The sequence below is a fragment of the Anastrepha obliqua genome, chromosome 6, assembly GCF_027943255.1.
Source record: "Anastrepha obliqua isolate idAnaObli1 chromosome 6, idAnaObli1_1.0, whole genome shotgun sequence".
NCBI lineage: Eukaryota > Metazoa > Arthropoda > Insecta > Diptera > Tephritidae > Anastrepha > Anastrepha obliqua.
Genome location: NC_072897.1, coordinates 65,946,269 through 65,959,764, shown reverse-complemented (window position 1 = coordinate 65,959,764; position 13,496 = coordinate 65,946,269).

The following is a 13,496-nucleotide window of genomic DNA, read 5'->3' as shown; positions in this document are numbered from 1 at the left end:
TAAGATTTGACGATAAAAACACTCGTGCAACATGCTTACTAACTGATAAAGCAGCATCGATCAGTGAGATGTGGACGATGATGAACAATAATCTTGCTGCACATTACAAGCCCAGCTCATGCTTGACGATTGATGAACAATTATTTCCTTACCGTGGACGCACACGGTTTACGCAGTACATACCGTCAAAACCTGCTAAATATGGTGTCAAGGTTTGGTGGATTTGCGATGCCACAAATGCATATTCACTGCATGGACAAATATATAGTGGCCAAGCAGAAACTGGTAGGGAAACGAACCAAGGCGAACGAGTGGTGAAGGATTTCTCTGCCAAATACCAAGGAAGTGGCCGAAACATTACAATGGACAATTTTTTTACGACCTTGCCAGTTGCAGAACTGCTTCTCACCTGGAAACTCACGATCGTTGGAACTTTGCGCAAAAACAAATCATATATTCCTCAAGAAATGAAGCAGAACAAAAACAGGACAATTGGTTCAACGACATTTGGCTTCAAAAATAATGTGACAATGTGCTCTTATGTTTCCAAAAAAATAAAGCAGTAATTTTGCTTTCGACCATGCATAATGATGCTGAAATAGCTGACAGTGGGAAACCTGAAATAATTGAATATTATAATCGTACCAAAGGTGGTGTTGATCGAATGGACCAAATGTTTGCGGAATATCCAACACAAAGACAAACCAAACGATGGCCACTAGCGATGTTCTTCAACATGTTGGACATTACAGCTCTTGCAGCCTACATTGTCTACGATTTGAATAACCCTATGTTGCCTTGGAGAACAAACAACAAGCGTAAGCAGATCCTGCGCAGCTTGGCTGAAGCATTGTGTATGCTCATTATTGAAGCCAGAGCCATAAATCGTCAAGTGACTAAAATTGCTATTGAAGCATATTTCAACCGACCGCTGGAATCAATGGTGTCAACAGCAGCATCAACATCTGCCGCAGCGCGCACGCCAAAACCTGTGTCCGGATCTTGCTATTTATGTTACGCACAAGAGGAAAAACGCCGTAGAAAAACCAGAAAGCTGTGCGCCAAATGTAAGAAGCCAATGTGTCTGAACATTCGGCCACATCAACAAATTGCTCTATTTGCCATGATTTTCCTTAGATATAAGATGAATTTTTATAATTTTTATAATAAAAGTCAATAATATAATGTGTGAAATGAATATTTTTAATTTTTCAAATAAAAAAATAATATAAAAAATGTTTTTTTTTTATTATTATCCCGGGTGTGTGTTTACGTATATAATGTGTTTGGAAGGCTGTAGCTCCTGAACCAATGGTCCGATCTGGTTCAAATTTTGAATTTGAACTCAAAACTAAATAATCTTCCTAGATCCGAAGTTAGCGGTATAGAGGTTTAGCGGTTCAAAAGTTACAACACTTCAAAGTTGAAGTGGATACATTTGTACCCGGGTGTGTGTTCTAGGGTTAAGGAAGCAAGCTTTGCATGGAAAAATTAGTATCGTCGATCAATGTGCTCACTACACAAATTAGTAATTTGCGTACTGATTTTAGCAGCAACAAAAGCATAACTCCGTGAACTTATCCAGCACCGAATTCTCTTGCTATCAACTGCAAATCGTCATTCTCAAGTGGCTTGAACAACAGGTTGAGCTCTGCGATCGCTGCGCCAAGTATGCAAGCTACTTCTAAACAAATGACTACTGCTAATGTTTCAAGAAGATGGTTTATCCTGTTTCAAACTTATTAAGAAAGGAACTGGGATACCATTAATTCAGAAGGTTAATTTTAAATTGGGTGTTAACGCTTCTTTGTACGACAAGATCTAAAATCCTGTTCTTTGGCCTGCAAATGTAAATCTTCGACCGCTTAAATATTTTCAAAGGGAAGTACCACAAACAAATCAAACTTAGCCAGTTCTAGGGGTGTAAGGTAGATCGCCTCCGCGTGGTGCAACCTGGGTAGCGCTAAATGATCTGCGGCCTGAACGGCCTTCCTTCTTTGGAAACCTTAACTGTGACGACGAAATTCTTCGGGGTCAGTTGTCGCATACCCAACATGCTTATTGCAAGGGTAGATCGGTGGAATCTGCCTACAATCTGCATACAATTGTAAACGAGATTTAGGAGACTCTTTTTCAGATGGAGTTTGTGGCGGGCACCTTCCTCGACATTGAGGGGGTTTTTAATAACTTTCTCCCGGAGGCAATCACTAGGTCTCTGTATAAACTGGGGGTCGGAAGCGACCTTGTAGAATTTATCTGCAAAATGCTTAGCCACAGAACAGTCGCGGCAGAGTGGGGCGGCATTTTCATCCGCCGGCAGGTAAGGAGGGGCACTCCGCAAGGTGGTGTTCTCTCACCATTTCTCTGGGTTGTTGTTGTGAATGACTTGATGGAGGAGCTGGTGAGAGGGGGCTGTGGGGTAACTGCATATGCGGATGTCGTGACACTAATTGTTAGGGGAAAATTTGTGGATACTCTTTAGAGTTGTTTTTTGACTTTCTAATACCATTGTAAAACCTATATTGTTATATGGAGTCATTGTCTGGTGGAACTCACTAGAGAGGACTACATTGGTGAAGAAACTGGAGAGAGTTCAGAGGTCGGCACTCATTGGAATCAGTGGGACGCTTCGAACGACTCCTACTCTGGCGCTCAACGCAATGTTAAATGTGGTACCCGTAGACATCGCAGGCAGAATTGCCGCTGTACGTACTGGAATCAGACTGAGGGGTTCGGTCTATAAGTTCAACCTCACTTTTGGGCACCTCTGCGGTGTGTTCCAGGCAGAGGTAGCCGCAATCAAGGAGGAAGCGGACTGGCGGCTCACTTGCATTTTAACAGTCAAGAAAGTAAATATTTTCTCGGACACCGACGGTGCATTCGAAACTGGTCAGGGAATGCCTGACCTCACTTTCGACTGCGTCTGAATTCATTGACATAAGCTTCACCTGGATTTCTGGTCACAGCGACATTGCAGGAAACTGTGAGCTGGATGAGCTGGCCGGGCAAGGGGTCTGCTCCTGGAAAGATGGGCTTCGTGCGAACTCAGCGAGCGTGGGCAAGTACACAAACTTGTAAGGTCGCGGAATGCTTCTGGCCACGTTGGATCGGGGGTGCCCGGGCAAGCTTCTGAGGCTGATAAATATCAGCTCTCGAATCTCGTGGGTTTTCTCACAGGCCCTATGCGCGAGCAATGCATGCTGTGAGACTTGAAATTACCTCGAGTCCTTTTTGCGTTAGATGTATGGAGGATGAGGTGGAATCATTTCAGCACCATCTCCTTATCTGCCCTGCTCTGGCGGGTTTAAAATCCAGCCATCTTGGCTCTTACTTCTTTGCTACACCTGCTGATAAAGCTGGCGTTGGTATTGAAGATCTGATGAATTTCATCAGTAGCACAAAGCGGTTGACGCAAACGCAGCACAGTCATCGTTCATAATTCACATACTCTAAAACCATCCTCCTAACCATCCTACCACCACCTCTCCCCGCCCTCTCTTTGTATCACATCGCTTTTCTCATTCACCTCACCTCCTACATAATGGTATCACAAAGAACGAATCTGTTTATCTACGTCCAAGTGTGCTCATTCCTTGGGCAACCATTCGAACTTAACCTAAACTAGCCAGCTCTAACAAATCCAAGTCATCATCCAACAATCTGATAATTCACTTCCAAAATATGCGCAGTGTACGTACAAAGTTGGATGACATTTGTCTTCGTAGTGTAGTCTTCGAGTTTGGCATAATAAGTATGTATATGCAAACTGAGTAGACGTGTTTTTTTGTGCCCTGCAGTTATTTCCTATTTACTTTTGTTTGTGACCAGCTTTTTTATATAGTTTTTTGCGAATACGCGTCTCTTTGATCACTTTCTAATTCTATGGCCGTGAAAATATTTAGTGTACGTTAAAACAAACCAAATTAGAAATTTTTGCGAATTTAAAAACAATTTAAAAAATGACCACCAGAGGAAAAATTACACGCCATACGGTATCCACTCCACAAAACAGTGCGAGCACTCTAACCAAAGCGGAGAAAAAAGGGAGCTTGCCACCTCCTTTCTGGCTTGAGCGGATAGAGGAACAACTCGAGTTGCAGAGAAGGAGTATCATTGAAGAGATTTCCGAACGAGTGAAAACTTCCGAAGAGCGAGTAATGCAGCGGTTTGGCGAAATAGCGGCTGAAATGGCGAACCTGCGGAAAGTAATGAAAACAATGGAAGAACGAGTGGGGAAAGCCAAAGCCCGAATTCAACTGAATGGTCAACTTCAGGGTGAAATCGCGCTACTGAGGACTCAGCTGGATGAGTGCCAGAATCATGCCGTCTCCACCGATCTCATCATCAACGGCTTGCAGCACATGGATGGTGAGAATATAAAAAATATTTTTGATAGCCTGTGTCATACTCTCAATATGCCAGCGCCACAAATTTCTTCCGCCTTTCGACTGCGTAAGCAGAGCAACTCAACTGCGTCTGCTATTATAGTTAAATTAACATCTTCTGCTGATCGCTCAAGATTGCTCAAAACAGTGGCTAACTATTGCAATGCCAAAAAGCGACCACTATTACTCTGTGATGCTGGACTCAAAACAGAAGGCAAATTACACATACACGAATGTCTCACAAAAGGCAATCGCGAACTAATGCGTTTTGCAATGCAGCTCAGGCGAGAGCAAAATATAACAGCTGCTTTCACTATTCGTGGATATGTGTATGTAACGGGTGATCAATTAAGAGGAGTTTTTTTTCATTTGCGTTTTTTTTACAGATCGCGCGCGAGTTGTGGCAAACTGTCATCGTGGATTTGTTGAACAGCGTTTGGCATTTCATCATGGAAAGACTCACACCGCAACAACGTCTACAAATTGTTCAACTGTATTATGAAAATCAGAGTTCTGTGACAAATGTTTTTCGTGCGCTTAGACCGCATTATGGTCAACATAATCGGCCTGCCTTAAACACTATTCGACATACCATCAACAAATTTGAATCCGAATATTCATTGGTGGATAATTCTCGACCGAATAGACCACGTCCAGCAAGAAGCATTGAGAATATAGCGGCAGTAGCAGAGAGTGTACGTGAAAACCGCGATGAATCGATTCGGCACCGTTCTCAGCAACTTGGACTGTCGTATGGAACAACTTGGTCAATTTTACGGAAGGATCGTCATTTAAAAGCATACAAAATACAGCTCGTACAAGAACTAAAGCCAAATGACCTTCCTGCACGTCACCGTTTTGCTGATTGGGCTCTTGAAAAGATTGAAGAAGATCCGCTGTTTTCGAGCAAAATTTTGTTCAGCGATGAGGCGCATTTCTGGCTCAATGGTTACGTCAATAAGCAAAATTGCCGTATTTGGGATGAAGAGCAACCAGAACAGGTTCAAGAGCTACCTTTACACCCAGAGAAAACAACGGTCTGGTGTGGTTTATGCGCTGGTGGAATCATCGGTCCATATTTTTTCAAAAATGATGATGGCCGCAACGTAACTGTGAATGGTGCTCGCTACCGTACCATGATATCGGACTTTTTGCTACCTGAAATTGAATCTAATGATCTCTACGACATTTGGTTTCAACAAGACGGAGCCACTTGCCATACAGCTCGTGAAACAATGACTTTATTGAGAAGTCATTTCGGAGAGCAGCTGATTTCACGTTTAGGACTTGTGAGTTGGCCACCAAGATCTTGTGATATCACACCTTTGGACTTTTTTCTTTGGGGATTCGTGAAGTCCAAGGTCTATGCTGATAAACCAGCTACGATTGAAGCTCTGGAAGCCAACATTACGCGTGTTATTCACGACATACCAGTCGAAATGCTCGAACGAGTGATTGAAAATTGGACCTTCAGAATGGACCACCTTAAGCGTAGTTGCGGCCAACATTTGAATGAAGTCATATTCAAAAAGTAAATGTCAAAGAATGTCCTTTCAAATGATAAATAAAGGTTTTGAACATAATTTACATTTTTGTTTTTTTTTTTTTAACTATTGAAAAAAGCACCTCATGATTGATCACCCGTTATGTGTAAAATTTTAATTGCATGTGTTTACAATCCTAACAAAAGTATTGCTCTTGATACACTTTTTTTGACCTGTCTGAATTTGTCTTAAATTACGAACGTATCCTGTTGGGTGGTGATTTTAATGTTAACCTTTTAAAAAATGAGCCTAGTAGTAGTAAACTATTCGACCAGTTGGCAAGAGTCGGACTTTGTGTTGCTAACGGAATTACACCAACGAGACATTCAAATAACTCCCAACCTAGTCTTCTTGATTATTTTATAACATGTGACTTGTCACATATTCTTAAATTCGACCAAGCTGACTTTATATCTGACCACGACTTAATATTTTGTACTTTAGATGTTGTAATGAATCGTCCAAATTTAGGTGCAACCTACGAGTATCATGATTTTAAATCGTTGAATGTTAATTCTTTGTATTCAAACATGGGTTCTATAAGTTGGAATGAATGTTGGTTTCTTAGTACTGTTGATAACAAACTTGACTTCCTCAACCGAAACCTATCCTCGTTATTTAACATGCATGTTCCACTTCGTTCTGTAAATGTTTTAAATAGTTCATGTCCTTGGTACAACTCGAAAGTTCGACTGCCATTAGAAAGCGCAACAAGTATTATGCTAAGTGGAGAAAAAACTTGACGGATACTTCTTGGCGCCGGTACAAGGAAATCCGAAATGACACCACTGCAATAATACGACAAGCGAAACGTTGGTACAGTTACTCAAAACTTGATTTGTCACTTCCAACAAGAGAACTGTGGCGCAACCTAAAAAAATTTAAAATTCATTGCAAGGAAAGTCCCGAATGTGAGATTGGCCTTGATGAACTTAATGACTACTTTATTAGTGTTGGTAAGAAAACTAATTGTGCTACTCTAAAAGAACAGTTTCATTTTATGACAGTTAGTAAGGTAGATGTCCTGAAAGCAGTGATGGTAAATGTAGGGAAAATTCCCTACATGTAGGGATTTTTGTCGAAAAAGGACAGATTTTTTTAAATTCTGTAAATGTAGGGAATTTTCGAAAAGGACAGAAAAAATTTTAAAATAGCGGGAAAAATTAAAAAAGTTCATTTAAAATAAAAAGCCGCAGTAAGATTTCATGCCAGTATTTTTTTCCTTATTGCAGCATACTTTTAAAGCGTTAATACAGCAACATTGCCATTTTTTCTTCGTTAACGCTAACGCGATTTTTTCTTCGCGCGAAAATTGTTAGTTGTCCCGCGTTACCTGATGCCTTTCGCTTTTGAATTAAGTTTGCAATTATTTTAGTTTAAGCTTTTTTTATATTTAAAATCTATATATTTTACAGAAATGAGCTCCTTCTCTTCGACTGACTCTTCGGAGGAACACCAGGAGAAAAATTCAAGTATCGGAAACAAAAGTTCAATAACAAGTGGCTTGACGACGACAATTTTAGTGGCTGGTTGAAAGCTGTGGCTAACGATCCATTCAAATGCAAATGCGCTGAGTGCGACAAAGTTTTGAACTGCGGCAATGAAGAAGCACGCCGAAGCAAACCATACCAAAAACATATGAAGGCAATAAAAAAGACACCTAAAATAAACATTTTTTTTTAAGAAAAAGCCGAGTAAACCAAATGGTTCCAGAAATTTCGAAATAAGATTTAGCATGTTCTTCGCTGAGCATAATGTCGCGCTGCAAGTGGTGGACCGCTTTATCACAATGTGAAAAGTAATCGTGCCGTATTCTGAAGAAATAGAAACTCTGTCATGTTTTAAACAGAACTGAATGTAATGAAAAAGTCTAATTTTTAGTCTTTTTGCTGAATTTTTCTTCATATATGTGTTTATAATATAATAAATATGTTTATTTATATATATTTTTGAAATAAAATTTCTTATTAAAGTGTCTTATAAACTGTAAAAACAGCACCAAGCCCAAAACTTAAGCAAATAATTCAATTTTGACGTTGCAAGTGCCTCATTATTGTGTATACACAGGAGAAAAATATGTGGGGAATTTTGTAGGCAAACTTTTTTGAAGCGTAGGGAAAAGTAGGGAATTTTTTTGGGCTGTGTAGGGATTTTTCAAAAAATCATTTACCATCACTACCTGAAAGCTTTATCCAAAATAAAGTCTAATGCTGTAGGCGATGATGGCATCTCGCTAAAATTCGTCCGTATAGTCATCCAATATATAATAGGACCCCTTACCCATATAATAAACCATTGCTTGACTAGTTCATGTTTCCCAGCAGTATGGAAAAAAGCTATAGTTTTGCCAGTCGCAAAAAAGACAAATGTTATTTATGCTGGTGACTATAGACCTATCAGCATACTGCCCACATTTTCCAAAGTCTGCGAAAACTTGATGGCCACGCAAATTTCATCATTTGTGCAGAACAATCGTCTACTCTCTCCACTACAATCTGGCTTCAAACAAAGTCACAGTTGCTCGACTGCAATGGTTAAAATACTGGACGACATTAGAATTAGTTTTGACAACGGAGACTTGACTCTACTTTGTTTACTTGACTTTTCTAAAGCATTTGGCTCAGTGAATCATAAATTGTTATGTTGGAAGCTTAAACAATATTTCGGCTTCAGAGACAGTACGGTGAAGCTCATGGCCAGCTACCTTAGTGACAGAACGCAGAAGGTCAATACCAGTAAATTAACATCTCAGTCTAGATACGTACACACTGGTGCTCCGCAAGGGTCTATCCTTGGCCCACTTTTATTTAGTCTTTTTGTCAATGATGTTTTTAACGTTTGTCAGTATGTGAATGTCCATGCGTATGCTGATGATATACAATTGTGCTTGTCTAATCGTATTGGTCTCGTTGAAGATTTATGTTTCAAAATAAACAGCGATTTGTCTGCTATTCCTGTATGGGCTAATGAAAACTATTGATGTCTGAACGCGTCAAAGTCATGTGTCTCACCTATATGTAATAGTTTTGTGCATGTTGACAATATCCCTAAATTGTGGATAGGTACAAGTTCCCTTACCTTTATGGATAAGGTAAAAAATTTAGGGCTTATTCTTAACACAAAACTTACCTGTGCTGACCATATAAATAGGGTTGAGGGGAATATTTCTGCTACATTGCGTAAGCTGTGAGTCTCTGCAACATTCACGCCAGAGCAAACGAGGCGCAAATTAGTTCTCCAGCTAATTATGCCTCTCATTACCTACTCTGAGGTGGTATACAGCAAACTCGACTACACATCTTGCCATAAACTTAATGTGGCATTTAATAACGCCACGCGGTATGTATATGGGATTGGCAGATATGACCATATCTCTGCATGGCGATCAAGGTTACTGGCCTGTTGCCTTAATAGTTATTTGTCATTAACGCTGTTAAAGTGTGGAACTCATTACCAGACACTGTGAAGGCTGGACTTAACAGATTTAGCTTCAGGGCACAAGTACTTATATAATTACTTTAAAAGTGTTTGATTGCATTAAATTTCTCTCTAAATTCTCTAATTACTACTTTTGAATTTTTTTTTCTAAATCCTTCTTTTCTTTTCCTACTGCTTCTTTTCTTCTTATTATTAAAGTTAAGTTAAATATATTGGATTGATTTGTAAATGAACTGGTGTAAAATTTAGATTAAGGGCGGAGCCTGGTTTATAAGGTCAAAAAAATCAATTTTTTTCTTTTCGTTTTAAGCGATTCCTAATATATTTCAGAATATTCACACAAAGTTACAGATCCTAATTCTCAATATTTCCGTAGATACAAAGCCAAAGGTAGGCGAGGGTTAGGTAGTTACGCTGTGACCGGACAGCTATAGTACAAACTTTATCTTCTTTTCTCGACTTTTCATTTTTATGATTTCTTTGAATTGGCGTACATGAATGAAAAAAAAAAAAACTAATGAACCTTTTGAAATGAATCATAGCTTGTTCCCTTCAGCATTAAATTCTCTTCTATTTGAACTAACAAAATAGATTAAAAAAATTGTTCAAGATTTTTATACCAAGTTGAAGTGAATTTTTTTTTTATAGAAAGGCATTTTTTCTTTAAAACCTCCAAAAAGTTGAAATTTTGGAATTTCTCTCAGTTTTCTTAGTTCATCTAGAATAAAAAATCATGATAATGAGAAATCCATTTGAAATGTTTGCTTTAGATAACAATTACGAACTGTGTCTTGTACGCCAGTTGGAAACTCCAGCGTTGCAGCGCTCTACTAATTTCTATGTTAAACATTTTTTTCAACTTATTTTAACCAGTAAAAAAATTGTTTATACTTTTTAAATGTTCATTAAAAGATACAACATAAAAATGTTCATTAAAGATATAAAAAACTTTGCAGTGCTAAATTAATTTTTTCCTTCAAAAAAAAATTGCAAAGAGATGCAATTTTTAGACCTCATAAACCAGGCTCCCCCCTTAAGAAACTTGTATGTTAAAAGTATTCCAGTTGTTTATAATACTGTTGAAATACTATTAAAAGACCTTAGACTTACTATGTACTATTTATATAATTAAATAAATAATCTTCGTAGAAACATGGCTGAATTCAATGATTCCATGAATGAATTTTTTAATCCTATCCTCCGTGATGTAAACAAAACAGGTCTTTCTCGTGGCGGAGGAATTCTTGTCGCAGTTCGGCGTTGTCTCAATGTCTTCTATTTTTCGTTAAGCAATACAGATTTAATCTTAGATCAATTATGTGTATGTATTAAGGGAAACTCAATTATATTTACTGGCATCATACAACCCTCCTGGGAGTAGTTTTGATATTTATAGGGTTCATTCATACATATTTTGTCACTGGTCCGTAATCAGTTAGCAAATAATCACCTTTGTGTATTTGATGATTTTAACCTTCCAAATACTTCGTCGCCAAGTACTGTCGTTCACTCCGGTGGACGAGCGTCTCGCAACAATCCGCATCAAAGCCCGTTTCTTCAACATATCGCTAATTTGCGCCCACGCCCCGACGGAAGAGAAGGACGATGCGACCAAAGATTCCTTCTATGAGCGCCTGGAACGTTCCTATGAGCGCTGCCCCCGCCACGACATAAAAATCGTGCTTGGCGACTTCAACGCCAGGGTGGGCAAGGAGGGAATTTTTGGTCCCACAGTCGGAAAATTCAGCCTGCACAACGAAACATCCGGTAACGGACAGAGGCTGATCGACTTCGCCGGGGCCCGAAACATGGTAGTCTGCAGCACCAGATTCCAGCATAAGAAGATTCACCAAGCCACCTGGCTGTCTCCTGATCGAAAAACGCGAAACCAGATCGATCATGTTGTGATAGATGGAAGACACGCTTCTAGTGTATTAGATGTACGTACGATCCGAGGACCCAACATCGACTCGGATCATTACCTTGTTGCAGCCAAACTGCGCACCCGCCTCTGTGCAGCAAAAAACGTACATCTACCTACGCAAAGAATGTTCGACATCGAAAAGCTGCAATCACAACAGACAGCCAGAAGATTCGCTACTCGACTCTCACTCCTGCTCTCGGAGAGCACTGCCCAACAACCCGGCATGCGCGAGCAATGGAGCAACATTTCTCGTTCCCTACGTACCGCCGCCGAAGAAGAAATCGGATTCCGGCGAGCCCGAAAAAACAATTGGTACGACGAGGAATGTCATGCTGCCGCAGAAAGAAAGGATGCCGCCTATAGAGCCACGCTGCGATCGGGCGCAACGCGAGCCATGTGGGATCGCTACAGAGAGCTGAAAAAGGAAGAGAGACGTATTATCCGAAAGAAGAAACGAGAGGCCGAAATACGTGAGTGCGAAGAGCTTGAGATGCTGGCCAACAGGAACAACGCCCGAAAATTCTACCAGAAAGTTCGGCGGCTTACAGAAGGTTTCAAGACCGGGGCGTTTTCCTGTAAGAACAAAGACGGCGAACTGGTGACTGACGTACAGAGCAATCTTAGATTATGGAGGGAACACTTCTCGAACCTATTAAACAGTGACAGCTGCGCATGTCACCGAGAAAGTGAAGATCCCGATACCCCAATCGTTGACGACGGAATTGTCGTTCCGCTACCCGATCATGACGAGGTGAGAATAGCGATAACGCGGCTAAAGAACAACAAAGCCGCGGGCGCCGACGGACTGCCGGCTGAGCTATTCAAACATGGCGGCGAGGAGCTGGTAAGGTGCATGCATCAGCTCCTATGCAAAATATGGTCGGATGAAAGCATGCCTGCCGATTGGAATTTAAGTGTGCTCTGCCCAATCCATAAGAAGGGCGATCCTGCAATTTGTGCCAATTACCGCGGGATTAGTCTTCTAAATATCGCCTATAAGGTTCTAGCGAGCGTATTGTGTGAAAGGCTGAAGCCCACCGTCAACCAACTGATTGGACCTTATCAGTGTGGCTTCAGACCTGGAAAGTCTACCATCGACCAAATATTCACAATACGCCAAATCTTGGAAAAGACCCATGAAAGAAGAATCGACACGCACCATCTTTTCGTCGACTTCAAAGCTGCATTCGACAGTACGGAAAGGAGTTACCTGTATGCCGCGATGTCTGAATTTGGTATCCCCGCAAAACTAATACGGCTATGTAGGATGACGTTGCTCAACACCAGCAGCGCCGTCAGAATTGGGAAGGACCTCTCCGAGCCGTTTGATACCAAACGAGGTTTCAGACAGGGTGACTCGCTGTCGTGTGACTTCTTTAACCTGATGTTGGAGAGCATCGTACGAGCCGCAGAACTTAATCGCTCAGGCACAATTTTTTATAAGAGCGTACAATTGTTGGCGTATGCCGATGATATTGACATCATCGGCCTTAACAACCGCGCTGTTAGTTCTGCCTTCTCCAAACTGGATAAAGAGGCAAAGCGAATGGGTTTGGTGGTGAACGAGGACAAAACGAAGTACCTCCTGTCTTCAAACAAACAGTCGGAGCACTCGCGTATCGGCACCCACGTCACTGTAGACAGTTATAATTTCGAGGTTGTAAAAGACTTCGTCTATTTAGGAACCAGCATTAACACCGATAACAATGTCAGCCTTGAAATCCAACGTAGAATCTCTCTTGCCAACAAGTGCTACTTTGGACTAAGTAGGCAACTGAGCAGTAAAGTCCTCTCTCGTCGAACAAAACTAACACTCTACAAGACTCTCATCATGCCCGTCCTTACGTATGGCGCAGAAGCTTGGACGATGACAACATCCGATGAAGCGACGCTTGGAGTGTTTGAGAGAAAGATTCTGCGCAAGATTTTTGGACCTTTGCACGTTGGCAACGGCGAATATCGCAGACGATGGAACGATGAGCTGTATGAGCTTTACGACGACATAGACATAGCACAGCGAATAAAGATCCAGCGGCTACGTTGGCTGGGTCATGTCGTCCGAATGGATACAAACGCTCCGGCACTGAAAGTATTCGATGCGGTACCAGCTGGTGGTAGTAGAGGAAGAGGAAGGCCTCCTCTGCGTTGGAAAGATCAGGTGGAGAAGGACTTGGCTTCACTTGGTGTGTCCAATTGGCGCCGGTT